The sequence below is a fragment of the Schistocerca americana genome, chromosome 3 (genome assembly GCF_021461395.2).
Source record: "Schistocerca americana isolate TAMUIC-IGC-003095 chromosome 3, iqSchAmer2.1, whole genome shotgun sequence".
Lineage (NCBI taxonomy): Eukaryota > Metazoa > Arthropoda > Insecta > Orthoptera > Acrididae > Schistocerca > Schistocerca americana.
In genome coordinates, this window is record NC_060121.1 from 420195404 (window position 1) to 420216618 (window position 21215).

Genomic DNA, 21215 nt, shown 5'->3' on the forward strand with positions numbered 1-21215 from the left:
CTGGCACGAAGTAGCGTTCCAAAACATCCCAAAGGTGTTCTATAGGACTCAGGTCAGGACTCTGTGCACGCCAGTCCATTACAGGGATGTTATTGTCGTGTAATCACTCCGCCACAGGCCTCGATAGTGTTGAAAGATGCAATCGCCATGCCCGAATTGCTCTTCAACAGTGGGAAGCAACAACATCAATGTAGGTCTGTAGGGTGATAGTGGCACGACCACACCATAACACCACTGTTGGAACTAACACGTTGGCAGATGACTTTCACCGGGCATTCCACATGCCCATACCCTGACATCGGACCGCCACATGTACCGTGATTCGTCATTCCACACAACGATTTTCTCCGTTCTATCGTCCAATGTTTACGCTCCTTTCACCAAGTGAGGCGTCGTTTGGCATTTATTGGCGTGATGTGTGGCTTATGGCACATTACGACCCTCTTCAACTTTCTGTGGTCTCTGTCAGTTAATAGACGAGGTCAGTCTGTACGCTTTTGTGCTCTACGTATCCCTTCACGTTTCCACTTCACTATTACATCGGAAAAGTGGACCTAGGCATGATTAGGAAAGTGGAAATATCGCGTACAGACGTATGACACAAGTGAAACCCAATCACCCCACCACGTTCGAAGCCCGTGAGTTCCGCGGAGTGCTCCATTCTGCTCTTTCGCAATGTCTAATGACTTCTTAGGTCGTTGATATGGAGTACCTGGCAGTAGGCGGCAGCACAATCCACCTCATATGAAAAACGTATGTGGTAGGGGTATCCGGATACTTTTGATCACATAGTGTAGCTCTGGATAGGAGAATGTAAAAGACCTACGGCTGAGGTTGAAAAAATAATTGACTAGCACTGCATAGATACGTAATAGTAGAACAGTCCGGGATGGAAGGAGTTCACAATGCTATACAGCTCCTGTAAAAAAACTTCTAAAGAAACAGAGGCAATTCCGTAATGGGTATAAAAAGAAGCATAGGACTATTGATAATAGACATACTGAATGAACCCCATTTGGCTATCAAGATGGGAACGCGAGACGCCTTCAACGACTACTGTAGCAGAATATTACCGAAAGATATCTCACAACACCCGAAGAAATTCTGATCGTATGTGAAGGCTGTTATTGACACCAAAGTTAGTGTCCAGACACTTGTGGACGAGTCATAAATGAAAGTTACAGTAGCAAAGCTAAAGCAGGTAAGCTGAACTCAAATGTTACTTTATAGAGGAAACTCCAGGAGTAGTGTAAATTTAAGTCTCGTACCAATTAAAAATGAGCGAAAAAAAGAGAAAAAGAAAAAATCGCTAAAATTGGACAAAACTCCAATCCCTATCAGATTCTGTACCGAATCTTCGGCTGATTTAGCCACTCTTTTAACCATAATATGACGCACATCCCTGAATCAAAACCCATGCCCAGTTGTCAGACATAAGCGCAGGTAAACCTATCCACAAGATGAACAACAGAAGTGATCCCCAAAACTGCCGTCCAGTGTCCTTAACATCCATTTGCCGTGTGCTCTTGAATGCTAAGCAGCATGGCTTCCCAAAATATCTACCGTGTGAAACTCAGCTCGCGCTTTTATGACATAACATCCTGAAAACAATGTCAAACTAGTCAGGTACATGCAGCAGCATTCTTGACTTCCGAAAAACTACGTTTATTATCGAACGCACGATCGTATGGGGAATGAAGGGAAATTCGTCACTGGATTGAGGATTTCTTGGCAGGGAGGACGCAGCATGTTATCATGTATAGAGAGTTATCCACAGATGTAGAACCTAGAGATACAATAGCAGCAAATATGAGTTTATGTACGACAGAACCCAAAATCCGATGTATTTAGATTAATCTGGATCAGATATATTAAACTAAAGGTGATCCGAGAAGCTGCTAGAGCGTCAGTCGACGACTGTACATTTTTGGTGATAAGCACGTCGTTTGCACGGTAGTATTTCATGGCACTACGGGTTCTATAAAGTTTCAAAATGTATCAATAACTTCCGCTTTGCATACGTTATTAAATTCTTTGCTGCCAATTAAGATGACGTTGAGCTTTATTGCAGTTTGCTTTCCTTTGGGCTCAGAACTTCCCTGTTCTTAGTTTCAGTACATATATGCTCTCCGCTGATCAAGATGCACCTCGCCTCCTCCTTGTTTTTTCATATCGTTTCATCTCGTTGATCACTATTGTTTGGGATAGGGATCTCAGTCAAAGTTATCTCACAGAGTAATTCCTGAAGTTTGTAGTTTTTCTTTGAAGTCTACAGATCAGGAGATCGTAGTTCGACCTTTCGACCTTCTTTGTTGAAAACATCAAAGATAATTTCAGTCACCCCGCTGATATCTATTTGTTTGCCATGGGTATAAAATTCTGCCAGCTTTTTGTGGTACGTTCCTGTGATTTCGCGTTTAACTGTAGTCATCCTTTTTTATCCTTTTGGTGTGTTGTAGAATTCTTCTAATAATTTTACCTTTTCTAGTTCTTCGACAGACTGTAACGGAATAATTTTTCCTTTAGAGGAATAGATTTTTTTCCGTAAATGTTCTGAGTTGATTAATCCGAGTAGGATCTATGTAAATGTGATGCATCGTGTAACACTGACTTGTTTGAGATGGTATTTTTCCAATATCCCAGTATGTGAGTCCATGACACACACACACATGTAAGATGTAAGAGGACACTGTTCATTCTCCCGCGACACGCATCCCACACACGCTCACTTAGGACGGTTGCGCCCCGTCAGCGGAACAACATTTTAAGCAATGTCATATGTAAATAAAACAGGGAGTGCCACTTAATGTATTATGATGACGCCTTTCATGCCCTTGGAATGCGCAACACTTGGCTGTCCGCCAGGCGCCCCTCCAAACAAAGACGGCTAAGTGCTGTCCCAAGCAGCAAATACGTCCATTTGCTACTAAGCCATGGCTGAACGGCTACGACATTAAAGGCAACCCTTCCAGTATCTGCACCATTACGCTTCTTGAACGTAAGCGAAGATACGTGAGAAGTGGCCAGCAATCTGTATCGTCTTACACGCCACCACGTGTGCCTGCAGCGTGTGGTTTACCGCTGTGCCCTAAATTCCGCCAGAGAACTGGAAAGGCTAGAAAGAAGCTTCACAGCGCTGACTTCTTTCAGCCAATAACATGGACTCCACCGGAGATTCGATTGATGTGAGATAAGAGACTGGCCTCCAACTTCCCAGGGAGAGATGTTTCTATTGCTAGCACCTATCTTTCACTGCAATGCTGCTAATGCCAAGTGATATAGATATCGAACAGCTCTCACCGTTATCCATTCTTCCCCAGTGGCGCAAAGAAAAAAAAATGCTGACGCGTGGAGATCAACTGGCAAATCTGCTGCCGTCATCGTAAATGAAGCTAAGCAGGATTTTACCGGAAGTTAGATCAGCTTCTGAGCCACAAGGCAGTATCCATTGTATGCTGAACAGTTGATGGTGCACTTTGGAGCGCTATAGTGGATTCACCATACGAGTAATTTTGTAGCGTACAAGGGATCTCGTCGACAATGACAAGTATCGTAAACTGTGGTCACTCAGATAGTAACCGCTGTCTCAGAGAAGTTGTTTGGGTCAAAATGTGATACCTTGCGTCAGTACACCTCACTCACATTTACCCTAGTGTGTGTAAGAGCACGAACTGCCCTGTTCCCCAGAAATGTAACTGATTTACCTTGAAATCTGTTCTGTCCATCCAAGTAGATTGTTACATGAACTTCGGTTGTTCAGTACGAAATACAAATTAAAACACCAGCAGCCGTCTCTTTTGCATTTAATTTATTTACAAAACCAGTTTCGGGGTTCCATCATAGGATCATCAGGCCCCCTGACAGACGTAAATTGGGAAGAATCCAATCTCATGTGCAGTCGTAACATCTACATCTACATGATTACTCTGCTATTCACAATAAAGTGCCTGGCAGAGGGTTCAATGAACCACCTTCGTAAATTGGGAAGAATCCAATCTCATGTGCAGCCGTAACATCTACATCCACATGATTACTCTGCTATTCACAATAAAGTGCCTGGCAGAGGGTTCAATGAACCACCTTCAAGCTGTCTCTCTACCGTTTCACTCTCGAACGTCACGCGGGAAAAACGAGCACTTAAATTTTTCTGTGTGAGTCCTGATTTCTCTTATTTTATCGTGATGATCATTTCTCCCTATGTAGATGGGTGCCAACAGAATGTTTTCGCAATCGGAGGAGAAAACTGGTGATTGAAATTTCATGAGAAGATCCCGTCGCAACGAAAGACGCCTTTGTTTTAATGATTGCCACTCCAATTCATGTATCATGTCTGTGACACTATCTCCCCTATTTCGCGATAATACAGAACGAGCTGCCCTTCTTTGTACTTTTTTGATGTCATCCGTCAGTCCCACCTGATGCGGATCTCACGCCGCACAGCAGTACTCCAGAATAGGGCGGACAAGAGTAGTGTAAGCAGTCTATTTGGTAGACGTGTTGCACCTTCTAAGTGTTCTGCCAGCGAATCGCAGTCTTTAGTTTGCTCTGCCCACAATATTATCTATGTGACCGTTCCAATTTAGGTTATTTGAATTGTAAGCCCTAAGTATTTAGTTGAATTTACAGACTTCAGATTTGTGTGACTTATCGCGTAATCGAAATTTAGCTTATTTCTTTTGTACTCATGTGAATAACTTCACACTTTCCCTTATTCAGCGTCAATTGCCACTTTTCGCACCATACAGATATCTTATCTAAATCATTTTGCAAGTCGTTTTGACCATCTGATGACTTTACATGACGGTAAATGAGAGCATCATCTGCAAGCAATCTAAGCCGGCTACTCAGATAGTCTCCTATATCGTTAATGTAGATCAGAAACAATAGAGGGCCTATAACACTTCCTTGGGGAACGCCGGGTATTACTTCTGTTTTACTCGATGACTTTCCGTCTATTACTACGAACTGTAACAGGAGCCAATATTAAATAACCGGTGCCCGTAGATATTTGGTTTACACGACACTATCACTTCCTTCATCAACCGACGACGTGAGTTGGAAATGAAATGTCAGTAAGTAAGGTGTGGTAATTTCATAAAATACTTTTTCCATCGATAAACTGATTACACGATCTGAAACTTTATCAATTTTCACTGAAACTGATCACGTCTCCCGTCATCTCCGAGTGCACTGAGGAATGTCCAACTGGTGCTATTATTTTCATTTAATTTTTTTTCCGTTCATCGGAACTGTATAGTTCCATCTTTCTGGTAATGTATTACCGCAGAAGGATGACGATGCAAATTATTTCAAAGATATCCTGTAAGATCATACAAGACCTCGCGCAGTTATTTAGAGAAAACAGTTTGAAGCTAGTAATTAACAAATCCCATAGGTTTTGAGAAGCAGACAGTAACAGGAGACACACAGATTATTTATTGTCTTTTACAACAAGTAGTCTCCGTAGTACAAAATAACAAGAAAGATAAATCAGCAATAACTCAAAAGTTAGCTACATGTGAAAAATAATGATCTGGAATTCTGTAAAGCGTCAGTTGATAACAGTCAGTTAATAACCTCAGTAGAACATGGGCAAAGAGTAGATATACTGAAGATAGCATAATCTCACGTAACCTAATGCGTTCTTATGTCACATTAAACATGAAATCAAGAAAAAAATAATTCCTCGGAAAATGAGTTAGTAAATCAGTCTCTACTACCCACTGACAGGGAATGAAAAATTTCTTTCGTACTTCAAGAATATTGGGGACACATAAAATTGCGTCTATTCCTTACCTGACTGTAGTGACAAAGCAAACTGAATTTTAATTGAAAAATTAAAAGAGGGAGATGAAGCGTTGCTGTCTCAAGGTAGTAAAGTGTAACGAAAAAGAATGACTGCATGAAGAAAGCATAACTGATGTATATCGTTAACAAAGTAAATTCGGTAATTCGGTTGCCAACAAGATGTAACTCCTTTTAAATCGTCCAATAGGACTGGCTGTGTTGGACACTAATACATCGAGCCTTCAGCTGTGCATCTATCAGGTGTATGTTTGCTAAAAGACAAAGATCATCCTAATGACAATGGTTTGACAAAACTTCCCTCCAGCCTGTAATGAAATGTCAATCACCTGTATTGTGTGGATGACTAATGAGTGCCTGTGCTAGGTATTGTTGTCTCTGTGCCGTTATAAATAAGTATGGAATGAAAGGAAAAGAAGCGAAAAGCCCGTTCTGCAGAAAGTCCTATTACTCTCAAAGAGCACGAAGAGGGCTGTCGAGCTCAACGTCCTGGAAAATCGGACGAATCGCAGCGTGACAGATATTATCCACTATGGACGATAGGGAGATTTGCGTTTTAACTAACGACGTCAGGGAAAACTCGGCTGTTTATAAACTAAACGTTGTCATCACTTCGCTTCTTATTTCCAATTATTGATGATGAAAATTATCTTCCCCAATCAGCATTCGGACCAATTTCCTTTGGGACGAAATCCACAGCAATAGTGGCCATTAGCGAGAATGGCAGCGGAGAGTAAATCAGGAATAGAATGTACGGTTATTCATCTTGAATTAGTGACTGTTCGAAACCACTTAGAACCTTCGTTTGTTTCGCCTCTCTTTCACACTGGGTAGTATACCGGCAGCACGTAACGTACTTGGTGGTCTACCTCTCCGCAGCTGTGTCCAGACACGTATACCGATGACAGAGTGGGGGTGGGGGCCTCAAAAAGGGCGTGGCGCATGCCTTCACGCGGCGCGCGGCGCACGCCTGCTTCTGATTCGCGTCCGCGTACGAGATCATATTCAGCGGCACCACGTGATACGAAACCCGATCGCTGCTGCGCGTTCGGGACGCCGCCTGCCACCAAACGATCGTGCCGCTAAACTTTCGCGGCATTCTGATACGTAGTTTATTCGATACTGGGCTCACGGCGCACAGAGTCGCTTGGCAGACACCGTTGACAGGAATTCCTCTTTATCGACAGCTCTCTCCCCGCGCCGTGCCGTGTATAGTGGGGCTTCCTTTACACATGTGCTGATCCAGTACTACAGCTGCAATGGGAACGAGAAAGTCAACACCACTTATTTTTGGGTCATTAATATCTGCACAATGCAAGTTTCACACTTGCGCGAAAGTTCTGCAGATTGAAAGTGCACACTAATCAAGGAATCAATAGCTCAAATTCGAAAACAAGCCCTTCCCTGTTTATGGTCGTTTCTTACCGGTTGTTCTTCACTGATTTTTCGGCGTACGTATACGACATACTGAATGCGAATGTATAGAAACTGACTGATATGTCGCTATAAGCATACATTATGAAATGACGCCGGCCGTGGGGCCGAGCGGTTCTAGGCGCTTCAGTCCGCAACCGCGCGGCTGCTACGGTCGCAGGTTCGAATCCTGCTCAGGAATGGATGTGTGTCATGTCCGTAGGTTACTTTGGTTTAGTAGTTCTAAATCTAGGGGACTGATGATCTCAGAAGTTATGTCGCATAGTGCTTAGAGCCATTTTAACCATTTATTTTTTTATGAAATGACAGAAATGCTTCCACTGAAATTTGCAGTTTACCGTCCATCAAAACAAAGAGGAATCGCTAATAGAAAGATCTATCTTCTGTTAATTACGGAAATATTGCTCTCACAGATTAATTACTCGTATAGAACTTCACGCAAATCTTTGACAGAAACGAATGTATATAGAGACGCAATGTGGACGACTGTTGTAACACACGAATGATCAAGTTTGTTACCTCGTAAAGAGGCACTCTGACTAAACACACTATGAGCTTCAACGAATAACTACCCACTATTAAAATAAGAATTAAAAAAAAAAAGACGCACGACGGAAGAATTATCCGAATATGACGCAAATTGGTCGATGTGATGTACATGTACAGACATACAAATGATTAGAGTTTCATATGGCGTCACTGTCTCGGGTGGGACACTTGATTTTGCGGGCGCAACAAACTGATTGGCTAACTTCAATATGAATTAACTCGGAAACAGTGCAATGTATCGACTTTTTCTTAATAATTATTTCTCAGCACAGTTTACCCTTCAACACCCTTACAAGCTTTCAGTATATTATTTGAACTATTTCAAGTCTGGGGCCGTTACCCCCAGTTCGTTTTACAATCCAACACGGGGATGTGGAAAAGTCTAAATTTTAAAAGATTAACTCAATGTTAGATTTTTGTTTTTCATTTTCTTTGCGGGCAGGAGATGTTCTTGCTGTTATCGTCCAACGCTCAACAATGTGCGATGTTGTCCTAATTCTCGATTCCCGGCGGGGTCAGGGATTTTCTCTGCCTCGTGATGACAGGGTGTTGTGTGATGTCCTTAGGTTAGTTAGGTTTAAGTAGTTCTAAGTTCTAGGGGACTGATGACCATAGATGTTAAGTCCCTTAGTGCTCAGAGCCATTTGAACCATTTTTTTTGCCCTAATTCTCAAGCAAATTGTTTATTTGGCTCTAAGCACTAAGGGACTTAACATCTGATGTCATCAGTCCTCTAGAACTTAGAACTACTTAAACCTAACTAACCTAAGGACATCACACACATCCATGCCCGAGGCAGGATTCGAACCTGTGACCGTAGCAGCAGCGCGGTTCCGGACTGAAGCCCCTAGACCACTCGGCCACAGCGGCCGGCTGTAGATGCTTTCAAAGTTTTGATATCAACATGAGAAATTGAGATAGTCGCGACGAACTGTCAGTACAATAGTTGGAAGATGTATCAGAAGAAACTCATTATTAAAGCTAAGGAAAACGGTAAGTCAGAACACTGTTAATGGACTGGGCTGTTTGTAATTTGTTAAGAGATTATATCTTCCTGTGCAGACTTCCAGGTAACTTCAACAGAATTCTTAACCTACAACCTATTTCAGTTCATGCTCTACACCAAGTGGGGATAGACTATAGGTAAGCTTCATTGCATTTCTCGTCACCGTTATTTGTGAAGTAGATCTCACTCGTAGTGTCTTTTATGGAAACAATTTAAATCCTGAATCTGGATGACAAGTTAGAGATCTGAATTCCCTTTTCTTCTAAATACGTACCCACTACCTCAACCACTGCTAAACTCCACGTGCTAACCAAAGATGAGTGCTAAAACAAAATCAAGTAAGTCCTTTATATACTCTTCACCGTTTCATACCTACAAACATACACATAATGATGTGGGATATTTCACGTAAGTAGACTATAACTACAACAGCTCGACCTAAAAAATTTTGTTTACTTTGTCTTCGACTGGTGTTAGGGATGTTGTTGTTGTTGTGGTCTTCAGTCCTGAGACTGGTTTGATGCAGCTCTCCATGCTACTCAATCCTCTGCAAGCCTCTTCATCTCCCAGTATTTACTGCAGCCTACGTCCTTCTGAATCTGCTTAGTGTATTCATCTCTTTGTCTCCCTCTACGACTTTTACCCTCCACGCTGCCCTCTAGCACTAAATTGGTGATCCCTTGATGCCTCAGAACATGTCCTACCAAGCGATCCCTTCTTCTAGTCAAGTTGTGCCACAAACTCCTCCCCAATTCTATTCAATACCTCCTCATTAGTTATGTGATCTACCCATCTAATCTTCAGCATTCTTCTGTAGCACCACATTTCGAAAGCTTCTATTCTCTTCTTGTCCAAACTATTTATCGTCCATGTTTCACTTCCATGCATGGCCACACTCCATACAAATACTTTCAGAAACGATTTCCTGACACTTAAATCAATACTCGATGTTAACAAATTTCTCTTCTTCAGAAACGCTTTCCTTGCCGTTGCCAGTCTACATTTTATATCCTCTCTACTTCGACCATCATCAGTTATTTTGCTCCCCAAATAGCAAAACTCCTTTACTACTTTAAGTGTCTCATTTCCTAATCTAATTCCCTCAGCATCACCCGACTTAATTCGACTACATTCCATTATCCTCGTTTTGTTAGGGATGGTCACGTTTAAATAGGTTGTTTCTAACATCGTTTTTTGGCTGCAGGGCACCACCGATTTGGCCAACTGTCACTACAAGCGGGAATAAAGATGCCGGCCTGGGTGGCCGAGCGGTTCTAGGCGCTACCGTCTGGAACCGAGCGACCGCTACGGTCGCAGGTTCGAATCCTGCCTCGGGCATGGATGTCTGTGACGTCCTTCGGTTAGTTAGGTTTAAGTAGTTCTAAGTTCTAGGGGACTGATGACTCCAGAAGTTAAGTCCCATAGTGCTCAGAGCCAATAAAGAACCTAAAACTGGTGTAAACATCAACAAGTCTGTATCTAGAAGTGAACAGCCGTCTGAAGACGAACGTGTCAGTTCGAAACAGGTAACGGCGCCGTTTGTGTAAATAAACAGCATTATTAACAATGGCTAATTGCTGTTTTCTTTTTTGAAAGAATCAGCGTGTGAACTAATTATCGATACAACAAAAAAATCATGTGCTTATACCATCATCAGAATGACGGAATGTGACTATGAACTTACCTAAAACCAGTTTTTAGCAGTTCACAGATGAGCTCCATGAAATGTAAAGGACATGAAATGACCACAGACCACCTCGCACTGAACCCACTACCTGCAACAGCGTAGGCGGCAGGGCGCACGAGTGCCGTCTCATTTAAGCATCCATGCCGCCTGTGGGACATGAGAGGATAATAAACTGTTGCTTTACTGTAGGGACGCGAGTTTTTAATTATCGCGCGCGCTTACAACGGCTCGGCCAAAGACAGGGGTCGCGGAGGTCGCCGAATGGAACCGTGGTAAGGCGTGGTAGACATAGGCTAAACACGCAAAAAAGACCACATAGAGGACTCTTAGCATACGCGTGATTCATTTTCCCGAATGAAAAATGATTATGCTTCGAGGCGCAGCGAGTTTCTCAAAGCAAAATACCTTAGTTCAACACACCGCGAACACGGCCGAGCAATGTCGCAGCCCAGTCACGGTTTCTAATCTCCTTTCTTGTCTTCTGTTTCTTTCTTTCTTTTTGCTTCCCTTTCTACGGAGGGAATTAGCATCTGTCTGGCAGCAAAGCACTTGCCTCTGAGGAACAAGAACCTGTGAGAGAAGAGGCAGAGAGGCGAAAGGTTCCAGTGGCATGCAGGTCAAGGAAAGCACTAGCTCGTGATCCAGCTTACAGAGCAATTATGGCATTTTCTCGGAGAAGCATTTTTGTTTCTTGGATAAAATTATCCCCCGCCCTCCCCCTCTCCTCAGTATTTGACCAAAGTCTCTCACTATTTTCGATGAGAGGATTTTTAAATTTCGTATTGTCCAGCTATCATCTACACTGGCTGCAAGCACGTGGACGTGTGGTGTACGATCAGATGTTCTAGTTACATATCGAAGATATAATTTATATAAGAAAACTAAGGTCCGATTGATGCCAAGACCATTACACACAAAGCTCGGGTGAGAAAAGGATGGGAAAGGAAAGCAGTCGTGTTGTTTCCAGAGGAAGGACTCCAGCATTCATCTCAAATGGTTTATGAAAACCACGGAATTCACAACCGTGGATCACAGAATGATGATTTGAACCACTTTCACTCGGTATTCATTCCATTACCTTTAACCTGCACCATCACGATCGGTCACATGTACCAGAAAAGGCTTCTTTCTTATTAGGAAAACGGTAATCTGAAGTTAGTGGAGAAACCCAGAAAAACTTATGGAGTTACTAAAATATGATGATGTTTCTATTTCAGAACTAACACTGTTACAAATAAGATGTCTGACGTCAAAGAAAACAACAGTACATCAGTAGTTACATAATTCGCAGGATAATAATTATACTCATTACAGGTCGTATGTTTTAGGTTGGCAAGTACCTCCAAGCATGCATTGCAAGAGAAAGCCATTAATTCTTTTTTTTCCCCTGAGCAGTAGGTCAGGTGTTGAAAGTGTGGATGCAAAAAGGTTAGTTTTTACCGACAGGCGTAGACTACTTCTTAGTGCAGTTACAACCATACAGAAAACACCAGGTTGTTAAGTTTGTGACATGCGTGTGGGAAGACTGTTCGATGCAGAGGAAAAAAAAGTCAACAAAGTGATGTGTGTACATATTAAGGTACCACAAATAAAAATATCTTCACTTATACCCGTTGCGTCCTGTATATTTTATTGGCTTCTCTACATACTTGTGAGTAACAGTTTGTCACTGTAGACAAAATTTTGGTTTCAGAAAACTTTATTTCATCATTTACTGACTTAAGAGCATGCTGGTTTTTCTGTTTTCCCTAGTCAAAAATTTAATGTTCTTTCAGTCTTGTACTTACGCTTCTATTGGTAGTTACAATGTAGACCATTCCACAAGCACACAGAACCTTATATTTTCCACATTACGACAGATGGCGTTTATACTTTACAGGTGAGAGTGCTTGAGATATTTTATTAGTTGTTCTAAAAACCGGTCTGATATTATTTCTTATGACCCGATGTCAGCGGAATATTAACATAAAATGTTCCTTTGTAGATTTTGGTTGATGAGTTCCAAATTCCCACTGGTAAAACAATGTGCTCTACTCCTACGGGTAAATTTACGTTCAACATCTGAAAGAAATGGGAGGCGGTTAGTGATAGCAATATACAGCAGTGTAAATCTTGCCGAGAATGGGAACTGGGAGAAGGAGGCTACAATTAAGAACGTTTCACCTCGGTTTTATTCACTATTATCAAGTTTAAAGGTGAATGTATTCTATGAGCATGAATAGCAAACAAGAAGATGCGCATTTTTTTTTTTTTTTTTTTTTTTTTTTTTTGCCCTGAAAGATACGCTTCAGACTCGGAGACTCTATCTTCAGACAGTATTTTGTATATTTCCACAGCTTCCTTTACTCTTCAGCAAAACAATCTCATCTTAAAGCCTTTTGTATTTTTGATTCATCAATCTTCTGACTGGTTTGATGCGACCTGCGACGAATGCCTTTGCAGTGCAAACCTTTCATCTCAGATTAGCCCTTGCAAGCTATCTCCTCAATTATTTGTTGAATGTATTCCGATCTCTGTCTTTTTCTACAATTTTTACCCTCTACAGCTCCCGCTAGTATCATGGAAGTTACTACCTGATATGGTACTGTCATCGTGTCCCTTCCCTTAAGGCCTACTTCGAAAAATATATGAGAAATATTACTTCTGTCTCTGTGACAACGAAGAGCACGGACCACCATACTACACCAGTCCATTACACCTCACTCTTCACATGTAAAGGTGCTCGATTCATTTACGAGTAAAAATAAAGCTACGTAAATAAAGAATTTCTTCTTCATACGGGCCTACAAGGCCCAGAATAGATCGTGTAATTACATGAAACTAATGCCTGAGAATTACAGGCGCTTTATTGTGTCCGTCATACAGTAGTGGTTTACCATGTACCGAGTTTTCGAACAGATTTTTGTAATAAACCATGAGACTGTGGATTAATTCGTGAGGAGATAGCTGTACCTTTCTTGATCCGGGTGCAGGAACTTACAAAGATGGATAACACTTTCTGCCGCTGCGAAGGTCCGGTTCCACTCCAGAGATGCTGAGAATAAGGTAATATTAATAAAAGGTAATATACCAGGCGGATAACCTGAAGATCCTGTACTCTTTTGTAATAAATCTGTGGTAAACCGCCGGAAGTTACTTTTATCGCTCGGGTAGATTATGCAATTCTCAACAAGCCGAGGTTGCACGCGGGTAATTACTATCCATTAGTTCGGTGCCTGTAATCGGTTCCATCACTCTTCTCACCTGGCTGTCAGCGCGCCACAGGAACCTGTAATTTCGACTTTTTGGGCTAATTACTTAACGCCGACAGGTCTGCGATTCACACGAACGCCTGCCGCACCGGCCACGGTGTCCGGGGCCGCACTGGATGGAGGCTGTGACCGCCACAGCCCCTGCTGGGCGCTTCTTGCAGAAACCGCCGACTCGCACTAAACCTCCAGAAATGTCTCAGTTTAGTCGGTGGGGCCGTAGGTAGTGGTATAAGGGGGCGTACAGTATGACTGGGCACGCTTTCCCACCCGAGTTTTGCCATAATTAAGCCAGTCCGTCCTTGAACTGTCTTAGTGAGTCCACGCGTAGGAATTCTTCCTACCTGTTATGTGGTGATGCTCTCATAGTTTTATGTCGCCTTGCAGAGACGTGGATACTATTGTCCATGACTTACATAATGCAGCCGGAAGAAGTTTCTTGTACAAATAATTTTTGCATTACAGTGCGTTATTTAAGAAACACCGTAAAATGAACTTGGTCACACTGATTATAAGCTAACTATTAACGGTACGAGAGCTTGGTCTACCACATGCCTAGATCGAAGGGCATCGTATCGACGATTGCCGTGTATGCCGCACAGTCTGTGACTTGAGCGTACAATCGGTATAGTTCGTATAAAATCGTACATCTTGGGTTACACCGAAGTTATTCATTTATTTATTAACATCAGCGCTTCCTGGCACTGTAATATTACTGAAAGATAGTGTTTATGACCTGTAGACTTCTCCTGATGTGTGAGTGGGGAAAAGGCAACTTTTGTTGGAAAATATTTATTAAAAAACAATTACTCGAGTCGCATCAGAATAAATGTACTTTCCCTATGTATCTCTTTTCTGACGTCACGAGCGATTTCTCATCGGCACCTCATCCCACTGGTTCTGAAAGCGCCTGAAAACCTACCGCTCGTTCCTTAATCCACACATACTGTAGTGCTAATACATCTACTTCACGTATGTGAAACAGCAAAGCTGTAACTAAAATAAAATGTGCTCTTATCAGCAAATAAGAGGTACCTCACATGCTTCCCTCTATTCTTCATACCGCCACTAAGGTTTTCGTCGATAAATTTGGGTCTCTGTCGGCAGTGGTACATAGAATGTCCTCTTCAACATTTGGAGATGCAATTTCTTACCAAAGACATAATGTGCTTTGCATCTAAATACTTTTATTGTACACTGAAGTTTTGAAGGATTTTTCGCTGGCCAGAGTGGCCAAGCGGTTCCAGGCGCTACAGTCTGGAACTGCGCGACCGCTACGGTCGCAGGTTCGAATCCTGCCTCGGGCATGGATGTGTGTGATGTCCTTAGGTTAGTTAGGTTTAAGTAGTTCTAAGTTCTAGGGGACTGATGACCTCAGCAGTTTGGTTCCATAGTGTTCAGAGCCATTTTTTGAAGGATTTTTCAGCTATTTTTGCTTGATTCCAGGCACTTACAGAAGTGACAATCAGTAGTATTCGCATACACTTTAACTACATTCGAAAATTTGTCTGTCATCGTTTTCGGTGACTTAACAGTAATACCACATACCTCCTTTTGATTTTATCGAAGGTAATCACACACATAACTGCATGCTTGACAAGCAGGCATGCACAAGCGTTCTTGCCCAAGCATGCTTGACCGTATGTAGGATAAATTTGCGCAAGTGTCATGACTGTAGAACAGCTTGATGCTTAATCGAATTTGATTATGCATGCTTGTGCAAGCGTTCAAGTGTATGTATACCTGAGCGTCTGTGATTTGCTTTAATTTTTATTTGGTCCTGTTACTTTACATTATGTACGAAGATTGTACTGTAATGTATGATAAGTCGAAGAAAGCAATATTATATGGGGCGAAACAGAAGAAAAACAGCAATACTGTGAGGCAGTTTTCATAGCGTGTCTACTGCTAATAGTTAATGTGGGAATAATATTTTGATCTCTTTAACCAGTGTATACTCAAGATATCACGTTTGCTCTTTTGTTTTTTTCTCAACACAATTAAAAAGACTGGAAAAGCCAGTGTACCATTGTCTGAGCTCGGCATTTTCTGGTAAACTAACTGATGTCTGTACAAGCATGCTTGAACCGTATGGAAGCGCGAGGAATTTATTCATGCTTGCGCAAACATGTTTGCCCATGTGTGCTTTTCAAACATGCAGTTACGTATTTGGCCATCATTATACTACAAGTCATTTTGTCCCTTCTTTAGTTCTTGCGACAGTCTTCCTATTCATGTCAAACTCTTTAACAGACTGACCTTGTATGTACATATCTCTACATCCATACCATAATATCTGCGAAATTGTCTTCTCCTTTTCCGAAAAGACGGAAGCAATACATGACAATTCAAGAAGTCACGTTTAATTTCAAAACGTTGTCCACTTATCTGCTTATTTTATTAGCTTTATACTATTTTCGTGAATCCAGGTTGAGAAGTGACACGTAAAATCATCGCTTGAAATGGCGATAAAAGATTTTCTTCTGAATATCGAGTTACACTTCATATGTGCTTCAAAACATTCTTTCATATACTTTACGATATTAAACCACAGGAAAGAAAATTCTTGTTCAAACCGAAGAAATTGAGCACCAGAAACTGCAAACTAGTCTGTTTAGTCAATTAAGTATTGAGACAGTAATTCAGGGTTCTTGGAATTCAAGTGTCGATAATCTAAGCATGATTTTTATTTCTAGTGGCGCCCTGTATACTGAAGAATATTCACGTAAATCTTAATTCTTAATCCATATTAAGCTGCATGTTCTCCAACAACGACATGAAGTGCGTGTAAAATGCTAGGGTTACTTAGAGCTGTTTGCCATTGGTCTCAGGCAGAGCACAGCAGCGAGATATTCTGGCCAGCCACCAGTGTAATTTTCCACATGTTACGGGGTTGAATGCTACGTTGACACCTATGTTACGGGATGGCCACTTCAATCTTCAGAGTGGCGTGTGCGAGGAGTTGTGGGATGTGATCACCAGTCCGAGGCGAGCGCGGACCCACATTGCTTACTCAGCAGCAACATTCTTTATTAATCGATGCTTGCATACAGGAGGTCGATGGACTGCGGCTCAGGGACCGGCCGTGGCTAGTGGGCGGCGGAATACTCTGACAGCATAGCAATGAGTGGCGGCGACGGCGGCCCTGCCGAAGCAAGCTTACATCGAGCTTACGGCTGGACTAGCGCACACTGCAAGCGGCCCAAGGCGGATGGCAGGGGCGCTCAGACGCCCGAGCCGTCTGGGGTGTCAGACGACAGCACCTAACTACTGGTCTCCCCTCAGCGATACCAGTTGGAAGCCCAGAAACTTCAGGGTTTGCCGATGGCTCATAGACCAGCAGCTTGCCTAGCTGATGGTGCTGCTCGATGAAGCTGTAGCTGATGGGCGCGGAGACGGTGCCAGACCAACCCACAAGACCGGTGAAAAGAAGCTACCGACTGAACTGAGAGCATACAAAAGCTGATACCGTGATGAAACTACAAACTTTCAGGGAAGATGGAGAAAGGCGAATGTATGAATTTGAGCTAAGGGACCTGGTCCGGAAACGACCGATTGATAGTTACAAGCAAATATATGTACCGGTACTGTTGTTGCTAAGATTGTGGGGTAGGTAATCCCGACGAGCACTTGAGTGTAGAGGCTGGGATAATAGCTCAAATGCCGGCTGGAGCGGCCGAGCGGTTCTAGGCGCTACAGTCTGGAGCCGCGCGACCGCTACGGTCGCAGGTTCGAATCCTGCCTCGGGCATGGATGTGTGCGATGTCCTTCGGTTAGTTAGGTTTAAGGGGGGTAGGACGTCAAACGGGCTGTCTTGGAGCAGGAGAGGCGGCAGAGGACATTTTAATTTCCACTGTCTATACTCTTACAAGTAAATTCATAAAACTTTGTCAGCATGACCAGGAAGGATTCAGGATCCACACTCGTAGCAGCGGAAGTTCAAAAACATAACAAAATAATTTTTTTACATATGAAATTTCATTATTTTTTCACTTACTATTGGCTGCATTTGTTGCTATAGGTACACTTTTCTTCTTAAGTAAGAGAGACTGTTCGATGAATTTTGCACAGCATACAAACCATATTTACAGATGTCTGAAACTCTAGAATCTATTTAATTTATGAAAAAATGAATGAGCTGTTACGTTTTAAACTTTATGTTTAGAAAAAAATCAAATTTTGTAGTTAATTATTTCAATTTTTTCCACAGTTTTTAATAGATTTGAAAGATTCTAGACTTTCATACACCTGTAAGTATGGTTTTTATGCTGTGCAAAATTCATCAAAGAATCTCTCTTACTTGTCAAGAAAAATATATCTATAGCAACAAATGCAGCCAACAGTAAGTGAAAAAATGATGAAATTTCACATTTAAAAAAATTTATTTTGTTATGCTTTTTTTCACTTCCTCTGCTATGACTGTGAATCCTGAATCCTTCCTGGTCATGCTGACAAAGTTTTATGAATTTATTTGTAAAAGTATAGACAGTAGAAAATAAAGTGTCCTGTGGTGCCTCTCCTGCTCTAAGTCGGCCCGTTTGACGTCCTACCCCCCTTAAATAGTTCTAAGTCCTAGGGGACTGATGACCTCAGAAGTTAAGTCCCATATTGCTCAGAGCCATATGAACCATTTTTTAATAGCTCAAATAATTGAACGGAGAAAGCGTACTGGATATTGACATGAGTAATCCTAGTGTACTGTAGCACAATGCAGTCAGTGTTTACCAAGTGGAAGAACTAACGACGATCAGCCCTAAACAAATGGAGTTTTAATCGCTGACGTAACTTTCAGATATTATTTTCGTTTAGGGGTAAGCAAATGGAATCAGAAGGGAAGTGGAAAGGTTGTACGGGACCAAATACCCACGGAGACGATATCCTGTTCACACTATGCTACCAAGACTGTTACAACAACGTTAGAACGTGTGCGACACAACTTTGCATGATGATGTCATCCGTGCATTAACGCTGCGGGGCGCCATTTTGAACAACTGTTGTAAAAGTAGCACCTTGTGAAACTTATGTAGCTAAATGGGATTCATTATTTCTGTACTGTAGACTTAGGATTTCCGGACTCTCTGACATCAAATTACGTGCGCCGTTACTAGTCAATTACAAATTGAAATAATGTATGGGTTTTTGGAGAGTATTCATAGGGAATTCTGTACGTTGTGATCAAGATTCTCAAGTTGAGAATCCTTAGCTTGAGCACTGAGCAGTGCTAAGACAGAACTTGAGTCTATTTTCGTTTATATCTTTCGACTCGCTGGTATTAGGACCCCGGTCTCTTGCCTCAAATTGATGTATTTATCGTTATCCAACGTCCCTGAAAGTTTCTAACATCACCACGAAATCGCCCTGTGTAGTTGCCCTGATAGTATGTGTTGTGACAGGTGTTCGCTTTTCGTGATGAAGCCTGTGAAACGGTGCTTTAATCGCCGCGATAGACAAGTGTTCTGCAGAATTCTAGGCGACCGTTACTGCAGCGCAGAACTGAAAAATTAGGCTCGTGCCTGGTCTGCATAGTCCTTGGCTGGTTCCTGTGGTCTGCTGGGACCGATACCGCAACAGTCAATAGAGAGAGAGTTTCACAGAGACATTACTTCTTTCGTGCCAAAAATAAAGTAACCCATGATGAGGGGGTTGGGTTGTTTGGGGAAGGAGACCAGAACAGCGAGGTCATCGGTCTCATCGGATTAGGGAAGGACGGGGAAGGAAGTCGGCCGTGCCCTTTGAAAGGAACCATCCCAGCATTTGCCTGGAGCGATTTAGGGAAATCACGGAAAACCTAAATCAGAATGGCCGGACGAGGGATTGAACCGTCGTCCTCCCGAATGCGAGTCCAATGTCTAACCACTGCGCCACCTCGCTCGGTATAACCCATGATGAAATGACTTCAGTAAGTTCCCATTATATTGTTTTGTGAAGTCAAATTTTTACTGTTGCTAATAAGAAATTGGTTATTTTAGGTTACTGTGCTTTATCTGTACTTCTGACACAAAGAAAACCTGAATGCAACAGCACAGTAAATCGTTAGTATTAGGGCTTTATCTTACTGCCAACATTCATTGCCGATGAAGGCCAAAACACACTTCCTAAATATTTGGCTAAAAATCATGTGCACCAGCAAACTACTTCGTTAAAGCAGTGATGTCAGTCCCCAGGAATTCGTCTAGAAATCCGGCTCTACCTGGTCATGCACTGTCTGTCAGCGACAAATCTCCACCTACAGCATTACGGTACAACAGAATCGAAATGATCTTTACTGCCTTTAAACTTGACAGTTTAGTCGAAGAACTTCGTATAGACATGTTTTTTTGCAGTCGATATGCATATCTACATCACCAGCAATACGTTTCTGCACAGGTAAATTTAAAGTTGACTGGCAACCCATCAGGGAAAGTGTTCTTGTCCCATTGCCGTTCAGTGTACGGTAGTTGGCAATTATAAGTGCGTCTGAAGGCTGAATTATCGGGACTTTCACTTCGTGTCGCTTTTATGACGAAGATGATAGGATTTTGCTTAGCCAAAGGAGTTCTGTCAACCGAATTAGTTGCCTATTATTTGGTTTTCGTGGAGTTTAAGTGTATTCCAAGTTGTGTGTAGAATCGAAAGTCATCTCAGTCAGATTTTGTTCCTTCATTAAGCTTGCTCAAGTTATGAGGGGCACATTTACGTTCTCCAAAAATGATACCACACATGCTACCACCATAAAACAATGCTGACTCCAAGTTCCCTATCACTCAACCCTATATAACTTCGTAAAATTCTTATTGCCAGAGTGAATCGTTCACATCTTATGAGTTGATAACTTCCAGGACTGATCTAGAAGGTCGTCTATTTATATCTACATCTTTACTTTGCAAACGACTAAAGTGAATGGCAGAAGGTACATCCCACTGTACCAATTGTTATGGCTTTCTTCTGTTCCACTCACGCGTGGATTGCAGGAAGAATGAGTGCTTAAATGGCTCTGTGCGTGCTGTGATTAGTATTCACTCCTGGTTCAGAGTGGAGAGGGAAGTTTGAATCAGATACTTCGAAGCCCCTGTGGCAAGACAGGCTGCGACTTCTTGGACTTGCGTCATAGGACTGAAATCTGTAGGGTCCCCCTAAATGGATCAGGTGTGCTGAGCTTCGTTTAAACTCTCTGAGCAAGTTTGTTATCCTCATCCTTCTTGCCAATCACAGGAATAATCCTAGTATGATGCCGAAGCCCAAATAACAGATATAGTTTTGTTGCAGTTAAGCGTCAATCTGTTCACTGAAAGCCACGTGCTGATATTCCTGACTATCCTTTTGGTTACATCATTCACATTACTTCCATGTCTTTTACAATAACACTTGTGTCACCCGTAAAGAGAACGATTTTTGTGACGTCTGTCATATATAGTGACTGATGATTGATATCTATATATCACGAAAGCCAATGGACCCAGAACAGAACCTTGTGGACCTCTCCAATTTAAAAGGCCCCAGTCAGATT